Below are 17,732 nucleotides of genomic sequence, written 5' to 3'. Positions count from 1 at the left end.
AAGTTTTCAAATTAGTTTCACTGATTGTTACTGTAGATACAATGCATGAGTAGCTATTAAGGCCAGCAACACTGAAGACAGTCTTCGAAGGTGAGTGCTGCTACACTTCCTCAAATACGACAAATTTTTTTCAGAGCCACACAAACCAGAGCTTTTTATGAAGGAGTAACTTTCAGTGCAAGCTGGAAATGGATCAACTGATGGTTGAGAAGAGTGAGTAAGGGAATTCCCCTCACTCACGTCATCACCAAGCACTTCTTCTTTTGGCCTGATGAACAAAGAGGGTTGGTTGAGATGGGAGATATGATGTAAGGTTTTGGTTTGTATACCTATGAAAATCTCATATTACAGTATTTCCTCATTTATTGTATCTGCACATGCACGGTTTGTGACTCGGCAGTATCCACACTTAACTCCAGACCAGCAAAATGAGGGGTGGCTTGAGGTGAGCCATTTGTGTAAAGACCTTCAGGTTTGCATGTTAGGAAAAATACAAATTACTATAAAAATTTGTAGTCTGTTCCTACATGAATACAAACCTTTGGTCTTTGCATACGGAGACTTACTTCTTGGTGGAAAGATTCTGAGTAAATCTCTGAACTAACTGGTAGTTTGACTCACTTGGGCCTCCTTCCTGGTCACGTAGAGCAGAGGAAGGAGTGCCGTGCCTCTGACCTGTTGAGCATATGTGATGTTCAACTGCCAGACTTCTGGCGGCCTTTCGAATTAATGGGTATGCACAGCAGCACTGATTCAAAACGGGCTTGGATGAACCCATAGTGTCGGAGACAATAAAAACCTAATAAAACAACCAACGGGTTTTGTTTTATTGTCAGCCCCTCTCTCCCCTTGCTAGAGAGAGGGGAAGGACTTGCATGTATTAATCGACAGACTTATAGATTATAGACAGGGTACAGTGCTCAGTTATGTAGCTCACCTGCATCGCATGCCTGTCTAGCAGGTGACTGTTTGCCAACTGTCTCTCTGCCCTACGGGCGAGGAAGGGTATAAAAAGAGAAGGGAGGAGGCCAGTCACTCACTCAGACTCTCTCTTTGCAACCGAACGTGAGATGCTACCTGTCCCTCTAGGGGAGCTGGTGAGCTACACAGCTTGTTGAGCAGCCACCACAGGAACCAAGGAAAAAGTGTCCATGGACCCATGGGCAACGTCCCAAAGGTAGAAGGACGTGAATGTGGTTTTTTGTGACCACACTCCCGCCTTTAGTACCTGTGGAACCGACAGTTCTCCCTGAATACGAGGGATGGACCAATGTCCCTAACCTCATGAGGTCTGCTTGGAATGTACTCCTGTATACTTCCTCAGTTGTAGAGTATGTCTGCTTGATTGTCTCATGAAGCCAGAAAGAAATCATGGTCTTGAAAACTTCTTTCTTGATCGGGCCAGTACTAATGAAGAGTTGTTGACACCAAGGCCTGAGCTGTAGGGTCCTCTTAAGGTAGTATCGCAGCACTACCTGGACACAGTAGCATCTGGTCTGGATCACTACCAACAAAGTCCTCCAGGGAGGGGATCGAGAAGGAGTTGAACCTGGCGTCAGGGACCAACAGATTCTGAGTCTCTGCTAAAAATTCTGGGACAAATTTGAGCGAGACAGATCCCCAGAAATCCCCAAGAAAAGCCATGCAGTTCAAATACTCAGCCAGGGCAAGCAAGAAGACAGTCTTGGGGGTCAGAGCCCTGTCTGACGACTCTCGTAGGGGTTTGTATGGTGCATGAGTCAGGCCCTGTAGAATGAGTCACATCTCACTCAGGGGGCCTGAGTTCCCTGGGAGGACAAGACTTTCAAGCACAGGACTAGGCCCAGGGCAGACCTGTAGCTCTTAACAGCTGAGATGGAGAGAAGCTTCTCTCCGAGAAGGAAGACGAGAAAGTTTGCTACCAGCTGAATAGTACAAGCAGTCCCCGGTTATCGGCAGGGTTCCGTTCCCAACAGCACGACGATAACCGAAAATCGCCGATAATAGCACCGATTCCTGGTTATCGGTGCCGTTAACTGGTGATCAGCACCGCCAATAACCAGCGATCAGCGCCGATAACTGGGAATCGGTGTCGAAAACCCGGTTATCGTCATTGCTAGGCAAGCGCCATAAACCAGATTGCCGATAACCAAAGCTACTGCCCACTCATGCACCTGCACCGTCAACCTGTGGAGGTGAAGGGATGGATACTAGTCCCCCTGCTTGTTGACGTATGCCACTACCGTGGTATTGTCGCTCAACACCACGGAGTGCTCCATCACTCAATCCTGAAACTCTTGCAGAGCCAAGATGGCTGCCCTGATTTCCAAGATACTGATGTGGAGGTGCTTGTCGTTCTGGTCCTCCACACCTAAAACCAGCAACTCTTCCAGGTGTGCGCCTCATCCCTCGCTCAAAGCATCTGAGTACAGAAGCATCTTGGGAGGGGGGTGTGTGTAATGGTACTCCTATTACAAGGTTCCTGTCATCTAGCCACCAGGCTAAGTCCTGTCTCACTTCCGTCAAGAGAGGAATAGGAAGGTACAGGGGAGTCCCTTGCCGGAGACAGAACTCCTTCATTCTCCACTGAAGGGAGCAAATGTCGAAACTTTGACAAGAGAGATTGTACTTTTCCACAAGTTGTGGTACAGTTTTCTGCATTCTTTCTAACTTTCCGTAAAGTGGAAATGCGTATTATGTAGAAGAAAGATATTATGTTTTGTTGCTTCATGTATGTAATTGTAAGTATACGTGTAAGACTGCTTAACTACCGGACATCGGTTGTTGTTCAGTTGTTAGTCGAATGTTTGGTGGTGGCCAAGGACAGCCATGAAGCCAGCCTCGTAACAGCCTCGGCGCAGTGTAGTTGTATCTAACGGGGACTCAAGATAAGGAGATGCAGCCATAGTTGTCGGTGCCTTCAAATCCACTTAAGTATTCCTTTTCATCTTAAAGTTCATTTAGGAAGATTTCCTTTAGGTTATATGCATATCTATATGCAAAGAGAATTTCTTGAGGTGTGCTTTGGATGAGGGTTACGAAGTGGAAATTACGCTCATGCCAATCTCATTCTAATTCAGACTAGGAATATTGAACGTGCCATTTGAACCAACAGCAAGTGTATGTCACTTACGTCTTGGATTAGTACACACAATGCAATGCTGTGTTTTTAAATGCAATTTAGAATATGAGTGAAGTAACCTTGGTGTCGTAGTATGAGACTTCGGCTACGATTAGGTTAGTACGTTTCAAACCGTTTAGGCCATACGATTACACCTAAGACTTGAAACACTACACTTATTCTGACTCATTAGCTTGCAGAAAGACTTTGCCGGTGATAGAGTGCATTTACAATATGACAGTTATAAGGCACTGGCGATTCACTTATGTGAAGCAGCCGATGCTTTCTCTTTCGGTCAGGATTGGTAATTACCAGGTTGTGCTCACACCAACCCAGAAATTAGGTATAGTTAGGTTAGGCGAATGATGGTTGATGCATTGCCACTTCATAAATTGTTTACTTTTTCCTCCTTCTTTGTAAACTGTAAGGTAATGGAGAGGAAACATTAATATAAAACGATAATTTTTTGAAGTTTATGCTAAGTTTTGAGATATTACTCCCTCGCAAGAAAAACTTATGCCCACATTATCTACAATAGTCCTGTTCTTATCAATGCCTTTCTGGCTTCTGCAGTTATTTGAGCAGTCCTTCTGCTTGGGTGGTGCTTGACTGAATATTTTCCGTCGCAGGATTAATTTCCCTGATCTCCTTCTACCCCTCTAAGGGGTATAATCTAATTACAGGTCTCATGAGCTGGCTATGGGCCATTCTTAGAGTAGCCACTCCTGAGACCTTGTCTCACCCCGTAAGTAACTCGATCACTTGGCCCAACTTCCACTTGCTCCTTGGCCCCTGGTCATGAATGAGGACTACTTTCCCTATCCTGGGCCAAGAGCCATGCATCATTCCTACTCGATGGGTCTCTCTTAACGTTGTTAAATACTCCCTCTCCCATCTTTTCCACAAGTTGTCACACAACTTGGACACATACAGGAGTCTTTTCTTGGTGAACTTTCTCCGTCCATAGGTAGGGTCACCAGAGACCTCTTCCCAATTTACTACTCGTCTTGAGAAGGACTTAAGTTTTCTTCCAAGGATCAAATGCTTAGGGGTTAAACTTTCCAACTGGTTCAAATCCCCGGGCGTGCAACTTAACGGTCTATCGTTGATAATTCTTCCAGCTCCACCTGCACATACGAGGTCAGCTCCTGAAAACTGAGTAAGGGTTGGCCTACGATCTTTTTTAGGCATGACTTAAGAAGTCCTATCAGCCTTTCCCATATAGCACCAAACCACGGTGCTCTCACTGGAATGAACTTCCAGTTACACTTTATATCTAACAGATGTTCCTTTACCCTGGAATTCTCCGATATGGTCTTAAGGTATTCTGGTGCCGCTACGAAAGTGGTGGCGTTGTCACTCAACATGGGTGCTGGGAAATCTCTTCCGGTACAGAAGTTTCTAAAACTCACGAGGAACAAGTCACAGGACTAGTTATCAACTAGCTCCACACGTATGCCTCTGGTTACTGGGCACGTAAATAAGATGATATGAGCCTTCTCAGGGATCTGTCCTTTTTCCTTAACCCATAATGCGCCGGTGTAATCCAGGCCTGTAGGATTAAAAGGTTGCTCGCACTGCACCCTGAACTCAGGTAATGGAGGTACTGTATTGGGCCTATATAGCCTCCCCTGCGTTCTCCTACAAATAACACAATGGTGTAATATACTCTTAGTTAGTTGCCTTACCTGTGGGATCCAAAACTCCTGCTTGACACTCGCCACAGTTGCATTTACACCCATATGAGCATTAGCATCACGGTGTTCTTCAATAATTACCCGAGTAACATAGCAACTCTTTGGCAATAGTACAGTATAGGAAACTTAGCAACTTCCAATCAAGGAAGCTCAACACTTCGAAAACTTTAAATAAGTTCTTAAGAAGGTGGGCGAGTTCTGAAGAACCGAACAAAATCCTTGCCGAGGCAAAAGCAGATCTGTAGGAGGAGTCGATCAATCCGGAGAAGTCCCCCGTCCACTAGCCATCCATCAATGTCACTGAGAGATTTCTTAGTGGAAGAAGAAAGCACTAACTTGGGTAGTCTCAAAGAATCCGAAGACTGCGACTTCATAAGAAATGCAGACGAGGGTGACGAAGGCGCTGCAGGAGAGAAGAAGCTCGAGAAGGGAACCAAAGGTACCTAAGAAGAGACGCATAAGCAGAGGGGTGAGCGTCTTGAGCCAGAACTTCTTCCTCGTCCTCTGAGGATACGAGAGACTAGGCCAAGTCTGGAGGTTGGGGGCCCAGAAGAGCCTTCTTGAGTAGGCTCAATTATTATCTAGTTTAGTAGGCATTAGCAAACTAGCAGAGGGTACTGCTTGAAGTGCGGGAGACTTAATAGCGGGAGTAGTTGTTGGACGTTTAACTGGAACACCAACAGCGGACGTGGTCGAAGCGTCAACAGCAGAAGTCAGACAATCGGAGGAAGGCGGGCGTTCGGGTGCTGATGGGCACTTTGTCTCTACTGAACAACCGTGAAGCACAGAGCGATCGGAGAGGGTGAGGCGCTTGGGTGCTCCATGATGCTTGAGAGGAGATTGGCGCCCAGACATGGAAGGGCGAACTAGCGAGGATGGGCGCTTAGGCGTCTTTGGGTGCTCTGAAGAAACCAGGCGCTTGATACGCAATTGAGCTTCAGAAACAGCTGGGCTCTCGGGCGCTAGAAGAGGGTCGGGTGCAGGACGACGTTCCGGAGAAGACATCGTCTTTGAGGATGGGCGTTTCCGAGAAGAGGGACACTTGGAAGCAGCATTCTGACTTTCTCCTACAGGAGGAACCAAAGATATGTGCTCCGGACCGTCCCAAAGGCTGCAAGAAGGACGGGGACTGCGTAAAGGCTCTTTGGGTTTCTTACATGGCACAGGAGGGGAACGCGACACCTTTCCTGCATGTCTTTACAGAGGACGTGACACATCCGCAAAACGCCACTGAAGCCTGGGAGAAGACTCATCAGAGCTTGAAGAAAGGCAGTGCACATCCAAGGCAACACCTTTCCAGTGGCGCTTGGCTGCAACCTGGTGTTCAACAACAGATCCAACCAAGGGGGCGACTACCCGTGAGCAGACCCCACTGACCTCCCTTAGGCTTCCAGTTTGACTCCTCCCAGTTTTAGGGGAATGTGTCGCTGAACTTTGCCTAGGAGAATCAGCGGGAATGGCAACCACCTCCTCCACCAACACTGCACTAGCACTGGGGGCTATCGGGCACTCCACCAACACTACACTGGCACTAGGCGCTACTGGGCACTCCGGATCACTTTTACTGTCCATAAGAACCTTAACCTGGATGCTAACTGAGCAACTGACTGGACAATTAAATGAAACCTCTTATCAATCTTACACGCAAGGCTGGCAAAGGGGTTAGGTTCGGAAGCGAGAGAGCAGGGTAGAGGAGCAGGTTGCACGGACAGAGAATTGGGAACTGGATCAACAGGAATCACAGAGGCGTCAACATCGACGCTAGCATTATCAATATCAAGATTGTTAGGAGATTCCTGACTAGCTAAAGGTTTACTAATTCGTCTAGCAGCCGCTTTACGTTCCTTATCCCTAGCCAGTTTCTTTAAATGGGAATTTAAAGAATTCCACGTGTTAATGTCCCAGTCGGCATATTCATTACATCTTAAGTCAACTGAACAAATCTGTCCTCTGCAGCCTGAGCAAATAGTATGGGAATCATAAGCTTCCTTGGTCAAGCGAGTATTACAGCCTTTGCTGCAATACCTAAAGCGAGTTGAACGTGAGTCTGACATACCGTAAACAAGTCAACTAAGTCAAAATTGATAAATAAGTCTAAATTTGAAAATTAAAAAGTCACAATAATCGAAAAAACAAGTGTAACTCTATCTACGAGTGCCACGAGGCTATCAAAGCAAGAATACTTCACCAAACCGATGAGGACATATCCTAAATCCCGAATTCCAAAAATCAAAGCTGCCGCTAAAGGCTGGTGTGCAGCCATCAGCCGGCAGAAACAAATTGAGATCTTTTGCTAGTTGAGCCTCTCTTACCCCGAAAGTGGGTGGGGTTTAGTCACATAGCCAAACGAAAACAGCGCGATCCGCGAATTTCAAAATTTTTAGCAGCCAAGCGTGAAAGTAATAGCAACGTAATTACTTGGTAAGTTGCTTATAAATAAAAATTATTTTCTAGCCTAAAATTTTTATTTTTGTGGTAAAACAAGCATCTTATAAAATCTCTACTTCTGCACGCAGAAAAACTGCTCATTTTTTCATTGTTTTCTATGATTCAATAAATGTTTGATAAATCTGTTTGCTGATCTTCTTTAGGATTTAATGCAGTAAGTTTGGAACTGAAATAAAATAGGTAGCGTATAGCAGACGAGTAGCCAAACACTCGCACGTATGGAAAATGCAGTACGGCCGTTTCTGCTTGAGCTAGTTTGCCCACGTACACAGCATGCTATTGGCTGATGGATGGGAGGCAACCAACCAGAGCACCGTGTTCTGTATCCTGGGCACCGAGTGGCTAAGTGACTGTAGCAAGTCTCGTTCTCCGTTTCTCTCACTGTCCAAATCACTTCTTTTTGCTATGGTAAATACCCATCGAGTTACACTGGCCTTTGCAATTTTTTAGCAATGTCGAAGGAACTCGGCTCCATAATAGAACACACTGGCACCTCGTTCAGCTTTGATGCCCTGGACTGTTTGTTTAAATGACTTCCTCGTGAAAAGTTATACGATCTCTTTCCTTTTCTTACTTGCATTCTTCACTTATTACTTGTTTGCAAATTCCTCCTGTTTATTGGATTATAATTTTAAATTCTGTCGTTTGCCAACAATAAGTTCATCTGCTGAGGCATCATTAATCTTCTCGCACTCAAGATCCAAGAGTAAACATGTCGACAATCATACATGCGTGAGGGATTGTTTTCACATCTGCCAGATGCTGATTACTCTCTCTCTCTCTAACATACATGCACACAGACACACACACACACACACACTATCGATTCCTTTGATTATCCTTGAAAAATGTGAATAAAATTGATTGTGTGCCATTTTCATCAAACAGTTCGTAACTTTTTTTAAAATTACGTAGGTTTAAGATTACCTGTATAGAAAGTGTTTAAGCGCATAAGAAATGTTTATAAGAGCGACGGAAAAGTTAATAACAGTGTGGGAAAGGTTTACAAGAGTAGGGGGAGGGTTTACAATGCCTTAAAATATATACGCATACAGTAAATACTAAAATAAATATAAGGTCACTTACTATTTACGACAGTAAATACTAAAATAAATATAAGGTTCCTGTATACCAGTCTAAATCCTCCCTCACTTCTCCCGAGAGAGGAATGAGGAAGGATTGAGGGTGTTGAGACTGGGACCAGAGCTCCTTCAGTCTCCACTGAAGGAAATTCTAAAACCTAAGAACCAGCTGATGCCATTGCCGAGTCCGCTGCTCCTGTCAGGGCAGACCAGCTTGCCGCCTTCCTGAACCAGTGTCTATCAGCATGCCCACTCTTGCGCTTTGTGTATCACATGCCCAGGTACTTTATGGGGGTTGAGATCGGACTTCTCGAGATTTACCGTGATCGCGAGATCACGGCAAAACTATAGGAGTCGATCCCTGCCCTGAAGCGACTGTGAGCGGGAACTCGCCAGTGCTAGCCAATCACCGAGGTGCCTCAACAGAAGTATCCCGCGCGAATGGGCCCAAGCTGAAACCAGGGTGAACACTTGCGTGAACACCTGGAGAGCGGTCGAGAGCCCAAAATCACAATTTTTGAAAGTAAATTGGATTTTTCCTAACTATACAAACCTAAGGTCCTTTCTATTAGGAATTACTTTCAGGCGTAGTGCTGGAAACAGCCGTTAAACTCTTGAGCAAGGTGGTTAGGCAGTAACTACCGCCAGGTGGGCGGGGATACCCGCCTGCCTGGATGTAAACATTCCAGTTTGCCTTTCGGTCCAGGTTCAGATTGAGGGGTGGCATGAGGTGGGCATAGTATGCAATGTAAAGGACCTTAGGTTTGTATAGTTGGGAAAAATACAATTTACTTTCAAAATTTGTGATTTGTTCTGACATGATATACAAACCGTCTGTCCTTTACATTAGGAAAACTCACTTGTTGGAGGGAGGAATCTGAGTGAGTCGCCTGAAATGACTGGCGTTCTGCACACCTGGGCTACTCCTCCTGGTCGAAAGAGCGAGGAGGAGCACCGTGCCTCTGACATATTGATCGGAGTGTAGGAGCTGCGAGATCAAATATCAGATACTGGACCCTTTCGCATGAGTGAGGAAACGTGACTCCTACGAAATAGGCTGGAAGGATCTAGAGTCGGAGCCGAGATAGGGTTACCTTATTGCCAGTCTCTCCTTCCTCCCCTTGCCAGAGGAAGGAGAGGAATTGCTTCTATGATTCCATAAGAAAAATAGAACGGGTGCTCGGTGTGTAGTCTTACCGCATCAGTGCCAGTTCCAGCAGCTACTGGTTCGAGCCCTATTCTCATCCCTAAGGAGGAGAAGTTGGAGGACAGAGAAGGAGGGGGAAGAGAGGCCAGTCACTCTCGGAATCCTTCTCACTTCCAGCACCAACACCTTAGGCGAGATGCTACTCGTCCTCTTGAAGGAGCCGGGTAGGACAACACAACTTGTTGAGCAGCCACCACAGAGCCAAGGAAAAAGGATTCCAAGGGCCTGTGGGCAAGACCGAAGGGACAAGACAAGAGTGTGGTCTAAGAGACCACGTCTTGCTTCCAGACCGACAGAAACTTCTGAAGTGCGAGGGATGGACCAAGCCATCGACTTCGTGAGCTCTCGGGTGGAAGGTACCGGCACTCGTCGTCAGCTGCCGAGTACCTCCTTTGATCGCTTCACTAAGTCAGGAGGAAGATGTGTCCTTAGACACTTCTTCCTTGGGAGAGAGACAGTACTAGCGAAAACGTTGACGACATCCAGGTTAGGAATGTCGAGCCCTTCGGAAAGTACCACAGCTCCCTTAGAGGACAAAGTAACGAATGATCTGGATCATCGACACAAAGTCCAAGGAGGAGGGGAACAAGAAGGACTCGAACCCGACAGTAGATGCCAATGGATTCAGAGTCCACCTACGACATCCGAGAAGGAGTCGAGGTATGATCCCCATCCCTGTTCTTCCATCTTCTACGCCAAGGCCAGGGTAAGATGAGAGATGGTCCTAAGAGGGCATATCTCTATCCAACGACTCTAGTAAGGCGCGTGCAAGGCACGGACAGGAACCTTAAACGAGAGTCACATGCCACCCAGGGAACAGTTCCCTGGGACAGCACGACAGAAGCAGCTTCTCATCCGTAGCTAACTCTCGAATGAGGAGACGAAGGCTACTTCAGATAGAAGACTAGGTCGCAAGGGCCTATGTTCTTCACAAATGAAATGGAGAGAAGCAGCCCTCGGCGGAGAAGGCAAGGAAGTCCAGACTTGACGAGCGACTCTGACCCGAGAAGACGTTCCGACAACGACACCACTAGCGAAGACGGATCCAGTCCCTGGGACAGTGTTGCACAGGACTTCAAGGGATATCCAGCTATATCCATTGCCACTCGGCAAGAAAGCCTGAGCTTGCAAGGAAAGCTGGAAAGTCTCCCAGTCCTGAACACACAGGGATGTACTGCCTCAAGAACCGCTTCTTGGCTGCTACAGGAGGTTGGGTCAAGCAGAATTCTTCGATGCCTCGGCAATCAGGTCGGATGAAGACGAAGTCTTCAAGTATTTGTCTGTAACTCGGGGTGAGCAATGTTTGTGAACCCCTGGAAAACGGACAAATACGGAGGGAAAAAAACGTTGATATCGAGTTTTCACCAAAAGACAGCATGCCTCAACGGAGCAGCCCCTGGTCTGGTATGAAGGAGCGAGAAAAAACTACCGACTTGTGTGCAGGGAGGCAACAGAAGGACAGTAGGGATTTCTCAGTCGAGCAGTCTTTGCATGAATCTTCGTGAAGAAAGAGTGAGCAGCATGTTCCGTCCCGATCACTCAAACCCGAGGCCAGGTTTGCCTACCAATACATCCCCACCAAGAATGCATCTGGTTAACTGAGCTGCCGAGTGTGCAATAGAACAACACTCGAGTACCTGCAAATGTCGTGATGAAACAGGAGGAACAAACGATTGCCTCTTGTTTGACGACAAATGTCACTACTGTGGTTTTGTTGTTCAACGAAACCAATGAGTGCCGCAAAACTCATCCTGACTTCTCCGGTGGCCAAAAGGCTGCCCTGAGCCCAGGACGGTGATGAGATGGTACTAATCATCTTGGTCACACAACTTCAAGACAAGGTCTTACCAGTGTGCGCCTATTCATCAATCTGTGAATCCGTAAGTAGACACAAGATGTGAGGGGAATATGCGAGCATATTCGAAGGTTCCTTCAATCAAGCATTAGCCTAACTCTTTCCTCATACATCGAAGAGGAAAGAAGGATGGAGGAAAGTAAGCAGACTTCCATTCTACACCAAGGGGAAGCTTCTGCAAGATGACAAGGTACCAAGCCAATTAGCTCTAGCTGGGCTGGCATTTCCCGAATCGGGAGCACGGGAGAGGAGGCGGGATGGAAGTTCGATGGAAAGAATTGCCGAGACCTAAGGGAAATAGATACTTCTCCTGAAGGAATCCATTCACAGTCTCGGCAGTGTCGCTGCCAGTTCCAGAGACTCGATAAGTATCATTTCGTCCAGGCATTAGCAGATGCAATCTTCTTCTGAAGCCTAGGACTTCTTAGCCAAGGAGTTGAGGGGGGCTGGCTTGAACTCAAGGTCCAGTTGAGATGACTAAGACCCAAAGTTCTTGGCCATTGTCCAAAGGACAAGTCAGTGCCCTGGTACGAACCTTGATTACTGAGGTATCTGGCAAATCTCTGAAAGAGAAAGGCAGAACCAAGTAAAGGTTTGTTCCTAAGAGTCGAGCCAACTCAGGACTTACGAAACCAGAGATCCGAATTGGGACAAAGTCCTTCTTCTTAGCACCAGAATTGCCCAAAAAACTGCAGTCGGCAAGACCCTCCGAGGCAAGAAGAATTCATATTCTGTCGAGGCAGGGGTGGAAGTTTGGTGTCTTGACCTGAATTAACTCCTTCAAGGAAAAGAATTCATCAGGTCGAGAATGCTCTCAGGAGCCAGGATCGCGGTGGTCCCCGACACTCTCCGTCCCTCGGGAACTGCAAGGGTTGCGAGTGATGAAGGTTATTCATTGGGGGAGCCGCGGTCCTGTCCCGAGGATCTTCATCGGCGCGAAGTTCTCCGAAAACACGGGGGCGATTGCAACTTGAAGAGGAAGACCCCTGCTGTTTCTGAAGCGTGAAACTCCTGTACCTCTCCCCTTGGAGGGAGACCTTGACAGATCCCATGAAACCCTCCTCGGCTACCTGGTTATACTACGAGAGAATCGGGGGACCGACACCCAAAGCACACCAGGCAGCCGAACACCGAAGATAATTTCGTCAGAGCTCTCTCTGTCCGTCTCGCGCCTCTCAGAACAACCGAGAGGAGAAGAGAACAAGTGAGGAAAAAGAGTATCCCTACCCGTCCTGCCAGTAAGATAAGCAGGAGAGGTGGATCGTGAGCGATAATCAACCGAAGGAGATTACTGCCACACGGGGGAAGAAGAGCACTTGTGCCGTGGCAAAGCGCTTTCCTGGGAAGAGCAAAAAGTTCACTTGAACATAGCCGAGAACCCGAATCGGAAAAAACTGAGTAGGGCCGAGCTGATCACGCGAACGCGATCCAGCTGGTTGGTATGCGGTGGACTGGGAGGCAGGCAGGGCGAGCCAAACCGAGTCAGTCTGGCAAGCCGAGTCGAGCCGAACCAGTCTCGTAAGCATGACCGGGCTCAGCCGAGCCGATCGCGGGAACATTATTGTAACTGGGCAGGCCGGACTCGTCTGCTGTGAACAATTGGTAGTTTCCCGAACTCTAAACTCCTTCGAGGCTGAGGCCCCTCGAGAAGAAGGTTCAAAGGGGAATTCTGTGTCTGCTATCTTGCATGCTCGAACCCTAAAGTTCAAGACACAAGAATGAAGCCTGGCCAAGCAACTGAAGCAGCTGGCGAGTAGTATCGAGACACCTGGTGTCTCGGCAACCAGACACCCGGGCGTCTTGGCACCCAGACACCTGGGTGTCCCGGCAACCAGACACCTGGGTGTCTCGGCACTTTCTCTTGTCCTGTGCCTCTCGTCAGGAAAGCGCTCGTGGTTCATAGAATTCGAGCTACCAACGAGACTCCCAAAAATCAGGAGCGGCTGCTATGTTTCCTAGGAGATCGAAAGAGCCAAGCACAGAACCAGTCTTAGACGCAGACTTCCAAAACTGGCAAAGAGGACGTGGCCTCGAGAGGCTGCGCTCTCGCGGCCCCCGAAATGCAAGATCCCACATGAGACTGCGAATCGGTTCCTGCCCGAGGGCGAGAAGAGCCAACGAGAGAAGCTTGTCTCCCGGAAGAGAGTCAGTCCCTTAGAAGTCCCGCAGGACTCCCGAAGGGAATCTCTTCCCTACTTCTTCTGATGTTCGAACCGACAGGATCGAGACACCAGGCTGCGAACCCAACCAGACCGAGCACTGGCAAGCACTCTGGGAGCGCTTGCAGTGCTGGCAGGAAGAGCCGAGACACCTGGGTGCCTCAGCCCTTTCTCTCGCACTGCTCCCGAACTGGGCCGAGGAAAATATCTCCAGAGCAGATCGGGATGCTCGATATTCCACAGAATCTCAAGCACTCGGAGTGGCTCGCGAACGAGCACCCGAAGCAGCCCCTGTCTTAGAGGTGGAACCTCTAGGACTGGGAACATGATCGCAAACTGAGGTCTGCGCGCCCGCGGCTTCCGAAACACAAAACTCACGGCTATGCCAATCAGTTTCCTAACCTGAAGGTTGGGAAGAGCCAACGAGAGACCCACTGCCTCCTCGGAAGGAGGCAGTCCCTAGACGTCCAAGGGCATCAAGGGGAAGAAGCAGCCTTCCTCTCCTTCGGCCGACAGAGGTCTGTCCGATTCTTGGGACCCCCTTCGACCTCGGGAGAGGAAGGGAAGACGCAGCAGAAGAAGAAATCGAAGATAAGATGAAGAAGATGGTGGCTACTTCCACAGGGCGGCTTCCTTCACCTCCACTCCGACATCTTCTACAGGATGGTGGACACAAAACATCGTAACCCCGGGGCAGCTGGCAGGAACACAACGGAAGCGGCCCTGGGCACAACCACTAGGAGAAGTAGTGGGCACGATCAGGACAGCCGATGCAGGAGCTACGTTAGCGGTTCGGAAGGGCAGGAGCTACTGCAACGGACAGAAATGTCACTTGAAAGTCACCAGCAGCGACAGGAACGATCAGGGCGGCTGCGGCAGGAGACCAGGAAGAGCAGCCCAGAGACTGCCGTCGAGTTGACAAGAGCATAACACAGGGAACAGCAGGAGCAGATGGACCACAGATATGCTGGAAGCATTGCAACAGCATACATGAAGACCAGCAATGACAGCGATCAATCCACATCGGTGGGAACAGAGTCAGAATGATCCCGATGCGGAAATATGTCATCTAACCAGGTATTGCGGTCGATCCCGAAGCAACACTGAATGAATGTCGGGACTGCTTCATGCGAGATATCCTTTGATATATCCAGCTAACTACTGCTGTGTCTGCGATGCTCTGTCAACCTGAAAGAAAAGCAAAGATGATTAGTAGAGGGAGACTCCTCTCGCTACAAGGGGAACTGCCCTACGCAGCGGGAGGAGGTACTCTACAAGAGGTCGCCCGATCGCTCCCCGCCCCTGGTCTTCGCCCGACGAGCGAGTGAAGAGGGCCAAGGAGAGAGATCTACTAAAGGGGAAAAGAAAGAACCTACGGGAAGAGAAAAAAGGATGGAGGGGAGGCCACCAAGGGCGCCGTGGAAGCGGAACTTATCGACGACGCCCGCAACCTCCCACCCGGCCCGTAATTCTCCAAGTGCAGGCGGTGAGCAACACTCAGCATAAGTAGGAAGGAATTAGTGATGCCCCTTATACACGGAGGGCGGAAGCCCAAGAAGGGAACGAACTCTTACGTCCCGGTGAATGCAGGGGAGTGAAGATATTACGTCCCAAACTATATCTCCGAATGTACAGGGGCGTAGTATTTACATAAAGGGCTGCTGGAAGAGAAGCATTATCACTCGGTTATTCTTCTCCAAGAAAGCCCTTGGCCGTCAAAACCCAAGACACAGCGCTGGGAACGACGGCTTATGCAAGGTTATTACAAATCGTGGGTTTTTAATAAACATCAAACACATGTCTATATCAATAAAAATATAGAAAGATCCCACAGGGATAATAAGAGCTTAAAGACAGTCAGGCAGATTGAACGAAAACACGTCAGCAAAGCATGACGGCCGGGCAGGCGGGTATCCGCGCCTACCTGGCGGTAGTTACTGCCTAACCACCTTGCTCAAGAGTTTAGCAGCCGTTTCCAGCCTACGCCTGAAAGTAATTCCAAATGTAAAGGACCGGGACGGTTTGTATATCGTGTCGAACAAATCAAGTCTGACACCGGTCATGCGATCATCTTCCTCATGCAAGCAAGCGCCATCATTACAGTCAATACTTACAGGCCATAGCCAACCCTACACCTCTGAGCCTAACCTAGCCTTAGGGCTTTACATCGAGGAAAGAACCAACCCCAAGCAATGCTACAGTTAGGAAGGGGTAGAACTAAGTTATAGGTAAACACGGCTTTATTTAGCCTTTTATGGCAGTTTCTTGTAGTATTTTGGATGCTTATTAACAATTTAACGTTAATTTTTAGTGGTCGCTGTAATTAACTTACAGTTTACCTTTGAACTCTACCCTACGGTAATGGGGACCCGATGGGAACCGGGGTTTCCATACAAAAGACTTCACGAGACAGAGCACCAGTTTTCGTCTGTTTCAAATGGTTCATATCCCGTCTGGCAAGTGCAACAACTTGTTAACGACACAACTCTCCCCCAGTACTAAACACGCGAAGGGACATTCCATTTGGCCGACAACAAACAAACGCACCGCCAGCGCCAGAAGCCCTAAAAGTGTAGAAAAACCAGTTTCCAAGGTGCTGCACTTGCCGGACGGGACATGAACTGCTCAAACGGACATACTGGTGCTCTGTCTGCGTGAAGATCGCAGGAAACCCCGGATTCCCGTCGGGTCCCCATTACCGTAGGGTAGAGTTCAAAGGTGAATTGTGTCGTTGCTCCTGTCTTGTGAAGGTCGCGTATTATATTACTTTGGACATTAATGGCTTCCAACATAAAATATAGGTTTTTTCTGTTGTTTTATGATGTGATTTGAATGATTTTGAGGTTTATTTCATCGCCAAAATGAATACTTATCCTTCCTCGGGAAATGATATCCTTCCCGGCAAATGATATCCTTCCCAGCAAATGATACCCTTCCCGGCAAATGATACAGAGAGGGTTGGGGAGCAAATGATATCCTCCCGGAAATGATATCCTTCCCGCCAAATGATATCCTTCCCAGCAAATGATATCCTTCCCCGCAATGATATACTTCCCGCAAATGATATCCTTCCCCGGGCAAATGATACCTTCCCGCAATGATATCCTTCCTGGCAAATGACATCCTTCCCGGAAATGACATCCTTCCCGATGAATGATATCCTTCCCCGCAAATGATATCCTTCCCGCAAATGATATCCTTCCCGCAAATGATATCCTCTCTCGCAAATGATATCCTTCCCCGCAAATGATATCCTTCCCCTCACAATGAATTCTTCACCTGCAAATGATATATATCATTTGCGGGGAAGGATGAGTATTCATTTGCGATGGAAATAAACCTCAAAATCACATCATAATAAACATGTTATGCTGGAAGCCATTAATGTCCATAAGTAAAACCGTAAATGACAGCTCAAACCAACAGAGGCGTATGCTAAAAGGCGAACCAAGGTGCCTGACTTAATTCGACCGTATTTAACATAGTTCTCAACTCACGAAATTAACATCAATCATTTATTTAACCTCCTGTGTTATCTGAGTCACGTAAATAACTTAAACAACGGCATTAACGCTTTAAATAACAGTTAATTAACTTTAAACAACGAAATTAACGCTTTAAATAACAGTTAATTGACATCGCCGACCGTAGCCACAGGAGCCTCGAGGCCGGGAATGCCTCTCTTAATTCATCCACATTTAACGCAAAACCTCAAATTTAACCCGATTTTCAACCCGGAAATTGAACATCGATCATTTGCTTTTGTTAACAACGGCTGGCTTTCAATTCGATCATTCGGTCGACCTTTCCTTTCTCAATCGACCGATTTCTCCGGCTGATTTTCTGTCGACACAAGACGTCCACCAGTTTGTTTACATCAAGTGTCACTCGACCGCTTTCCACCCGAGGTGATTAGGTCCTTATTTGAGGCATTTTCGGGTTAATAATCGCGTTTTTTTACTTTTATGTTAAAAAAATGTAATGGAAATTATATTATTTCTATAATAAATCGAGTGATTTTACTCATAAACGTAATTAATGAAGTGTTTTTGGCAGCCGAGTTATTTTCTACCGTGGCTAATGCGTTCCGGTGTCGGTAAAGGTGTATCGCAAATATCGTAATTATTTTACTTATTCATGGGTTAATAGCAACGTATTTTAACATGTTAGATTGATAGAGTGTA

The 17,732-nt window shown here is 47.5% G+C and overlaps 1 protein-coding gene across 2 annotated transcripts in view; it reads right to left on the bottom strand.

The window, feature by feature from the left end:
* The window catches only part of LOC136835907 (zinc finger protein 300-like), a 68,092-nt gene that overhangs the window by 37,228 nt on the left and 13,132 nt on the right, over positions 1–17,732 (bottom strand). The gene's annotated exons all lie outside the window — the stretch shown is intronic.

This window comes from Macrobrachium rosenbergii, chromosome 55 (assembly GCF_040412425.1).
Source record: "Macrobrachium rosenbergii isolate ZJJX-2024 chromosome 55, ASM4041242v1, whole genome shotgun sequence".
In the NCBI taxonomy this organism is placed as follows: Eukaryota; Metazoa; Arthropoda; class Malacostraca; order Decapoda; family Palaemonidae; genus Macrobrachium; species Macrobrachium rosenbergii.
This window is presented reverse-complemented; position numbering and strand designations above follow the sequence as displayed.